The sequence below is a fragment of the Spinacia oleracea genome, chromosome 6 (genome assembly GCF_020520425.1).
Source record: "Spinacia oleracea cultivar Varoflay chromosome 6, BTI_SOV_V1, whole genome shotgun sequence".
In the NCBI taxonomy this organism is placed as follows: domain Eukaryota; kingdom Viridiplantae; phylum Streptophyta; class Magnoliopsida; order Caryophyllales; family Amaranthaceae; genus Spinacia; species Spinacia oleracea.
In genome coordinates, this window is record NC_079492.1 from 12,448,985 (window position 1) to 12,453,373 (window position 4,389).

Genomic DNA, 4,389 nt, shown 5'->3' on the forward strand with positions numbered 1-4,389 from the left:
ACTCGGGGTATTGAAAGCTTCTGAAAAGATAGTGCTCAGTATTATAAATGTCACATTTCTGCAATATTATCCCCTGAATCCTGATACGATATTGTTTTAGTAGAAACACTATGTTATTTGCCATATTCCATTATGCGTGAATTAGTGTCTGGTGAATGAACAGGATATCCATGTTGCTCGTTTTAGATGACTTGCTGTGAAATAAATTGTTCTTTGGAAAGTTAACTTTGATATCCACTGATCCTCAATCATTTGTAACAAGCATCAATTGCTTTGACCACCAACAGTCCAATTACGAACCTCAAAACCAGGCTATGAAAACTTATAAATGGACATCCAGTTTGTTCTATGAGTTCCGAATGGGTATGAAGTGAAGTTATGTGGGTTTGCTGCTGCAACATGCCTTTGGTGGTGTTTTTTTTTTTTTTTTGTGGATCAGTGGGATTGCAGTCTTGTTAGAATTTCAGTTGGTTGGTGTTGTTGGATGGCTACCTGCTATTTTTTTTGGAGTTTTCTTGGTGCCTTAATGTTGATGCCCTTTAGTTTAGGCAACCAAATAAATTGCCCTTAATATATTGCTGGTTGGTATTCAAAGTTTCATTCAGCTGTTTATATTTTTCTCATCATTCATGTTATCGTAAATCGGTAAATGAGTCGATTTTCTTAAATTATCCTTTGTTTAACTACTAATTATGCTACTTATTACAGTTTTATGAAGAAACTTATTCATCAGAAAATGAGGATGAGGTTAGAAACATGTGGGTCGAGTATTTGCTCAAGCATGAAGCAGATGAAGAAAACCAAGTTGATGGTATGAAAATAACTTCACGAGTTTCGGTTCCAATTGTTGGTAAATTGGCATGAATGATTATATTTTGAAATTGATTTTTGTTTTACGTTTTTGGAAATTGCGATGTAAATCTTTGACGTTTATGCAAACTACAATTTATGTAAAAGCTTGCGTTTTGAACATTACTTGTGGGAAATATTTTTTTTTTGGTAATATATGGATTATGGAATTGTTCTCGAATTATTACAAATTATGTATTATAGCAGGTGTGGTTTTGTGCGTTTGATTCCTGCTGCCCGATATTTATAGAGGTGTAAACGCAGGTGTATTATGTATGTTAATTCTGAATTGGCGTAGCTGGCTTCTGGTATTATCGATTTTTTTTAAAAAAAAAAAAATTGCAAAGAGACCCGTCAGGTGTAATAAAGGCTCTCTAGTTATAATAATAATAAATTCAAAGAGACCCCATATCTAAGATACGAGGTCTTAATTTGTGAAAAATAATAATAATAAAAATAACAAAGAGACCCCCTATCTTATATATGAGGTCTTAACTGCTTTAATAAATAAAAATAAAAATATTCAAAGAGACCTCCTATCTTACTTATGGGGTCTGAACATTTTAATAAACAGATCTCACATCTCTAATAAGAGGTCTCTTTCCCTTCTAAAATATTTTCACCAACGTTTACAGAAGAGACCCCCTTTCTTACGTAGAGGTCTCTAACTTTTAACAAACAGACCCCCTCTCGATGAGGGGGTCTCTTTATCAAAGAGACCTGTGAGATAGAGACCCCTTGCAAGGAGATCTCTTAAGCCATTTTGGAAGGGTCTCTTTGCCATTTTTTGTAGTAGTGCATGAGTCAACTCCGACTAACTACTTGTGGACTTGGTGCTTGACTAGTTGACTTGGTTAGGATGTGTGATAGCTTCCTGGTGTGTCGTTGATTTTGAGTATTGGTTTGCAACTATTAGTAGTGTTTTATGACTCATATACATGCACATTGTGGAGGACGAAGGCACTTTTCTATTTAGGTAGCCTTCAGATGAAATTAGATACATTTGTTCCCTCTTTTTCTACCCATATTGTGCTTGTGCCCTTTATTCGGTGACTAACCACATTACAAGCCCGTAAATTCCCCATTGGTTACTAGTCCCAAGCCTAGCTTGGGGGAGCTAATAGTAGTGAGGTGAGGGAGTTGTAGTGTGGTACATTTTGATCATATTGAGTATTGAAAAGGGAAGTTCTTCTTATCATGATTGTTGTTGAAAAAAATGAGCTGAAAAATGAATGAGATGAGGAGAATAAAAAAAATGTGAAAGTTCCAAAAGAAGAATATTTTTTTTTGAGATTGAGCAAGAAAAAAAAGGAAGAAAAAAATCGTTATTCTCAAGTTGATTCAAGCTTTTGTCACTCCAGTATTACAATTTCTTATCTTCATGAGTGATTGGTTACAATTGTGAAATCAAGGCAAGAAAGTATAGTGTGGTTGTTTGTTGTTTTTATTCATGTGTTGAGTGGGAGATTATGGTAATTGTGTTGATTGATCACGGTTGTTTTTAGGATTTATGCTCCCCAAAGCCAAGGCTTTAAGCTCACATTTTACCCAAACTTACCACACCCTTACCTAAGCCTATCATTACAAGCTTGAAAGACCTTCCGACCTTTGTGCATAGAGTTGTATTAATGTGAAAGTAGTTATTTATCAATGCAAGTTATGACATGACACATTCCGAGTCGACTACTAGGTTGAGTGTATGTTTTTCTAGACACACGAGTGTGTGAGTTTGGGAGGGCATTGTTCACTTATATGTTGGGAGGGGAGCGAACGGGTACATCTTTTATCCGCCACATAAATGAGTGACGAGTGTGTGAGCACTAGTCTGGAATTCCATTGTGCATTTGTGGTTCGCTTTGCGTGACGATTGTTAAGGGGGATTAGCGATTGAATGGACTTGATTGGTTGACATTGATGCATACTTGTTAGATTTTACCTTGGATTATGTTTTCATTTTGAAAAATGTTGGGGGTGAAGTTGGTCTTGTGTTCATCGATGATTTCCTTGCTTAGGGACAAGCAAGGATCTAGCTTGGGGAGGTTTGATATGTGCGTTTTAAATAATATTTTCACCCCCGTCCCTTAGTACTTTTATGCGTCAAATGAGCTCTTAGGAGCCGTTTTTAGTACTAATCTGTGTATTTGAGTGTGCCTTGAGTTTCAGGACTACTTAGTGAGAAATTGGTGGGTAAGACCCGTTTCAAGGTGATTTAGGCCACTACACGATCCCGAGGGGATTCAGGACGATCAATGTCGACTTAAGGGAGCCTTAGATGTTCATGATTGAGCCCCGGAAGTTAGACTCAGTGTTGCGGACATATTTAGCTTTTCGCCCGGAAGATCTCCCGTCGCCCACCGGGCGAGCAAGCCGAAGAACTCTCCAGTACCTCGGCGCCCGACGGGCAGACAACCGCCCGGTGTACACTGGGCGCCCAGCGAAGCAGCATGCAAGAGGATTCTCCCTCCGCCCGACGGGCGAGGTCCGCCCGACCGGGCGCGCGGAGAAGGTTTCCAGAAAGTCGCCCTACGCCCGTCGGGCAGCCCTGCGCCCGTCGTGCGGATTTCGAGCTTCTCGCCCGTCGGGCGGAGAGCCGCCCGACCGGGCGACGACAACCTTGGAGCCTTTAGCGCGCGGTTTTATTCCGGTTTTCTCTTATGTTTTTAGGCTAAACTATAAATATAGCCTTTGCTAATTTAGTGAAACACCCTATATTCTTATTTTCTAGTATTAAGCACTTGGATTATTTTCCTAAGCTTAGTTTTTCTCTCAAATTTAGTTCAAAACACTTAGTTTCAAATTCAATAAAATTCAAGCTTTCTATTTCTCTTGTTCTTCAATTAAGGTATTGTTCTTTATTTGAATTCTTTGTTTAGCTTTAATTATGTTTTCAATCATGCTAATTGCTTTGTTTATTGTTAATATGCTTGAGTAGTCTAATTTCTAGGGTTTGAGGATCCATGATTAATATGAAGGGACATTGAATAATTGTTATTGTTGGCATTGTAATTAATTCCTATTGATTGGTTTATTTCACTATACAATTAGATTTGCGCAGGTTTAATTGTGGTAGTTATGCAATATCGAATTAAGATTCGAGAGATGAAATTTGATGTTTAGGCTTGTGTCAATAGGTGGAATTAGGATTAATACGTAGCGAGAGCCCGTTAATTCTAAGTCTATGATTAGTATCGATTCTAGAGAGCATGCTAGTCTAATTAATTACCTTGTTGATTATCGTGATTGTTCGTTGTCCTGGATTGTCATTTGTTGGTGAACCTATGCCCTAGATTCCTTAATATATTGATTTATAATCGTTTAATTGTCGTTCGTAGTCTTAGCATACAATCAATCAACCAACTCTTGTTCCCAATAGTCTAGTTTAATTAATTGATAGTAGAAAGAACGCTTGTTTCCCTGTGGATTCGATCCTGACTTCCCTTGCTACCTAGCTAGTGAACTTAGGTTATTTTTGATTAGGTGATACTGAAGGAAATAATGCCCTTGGTCCAAGTATGCATTCTATGTTAAGTCTAATAAATG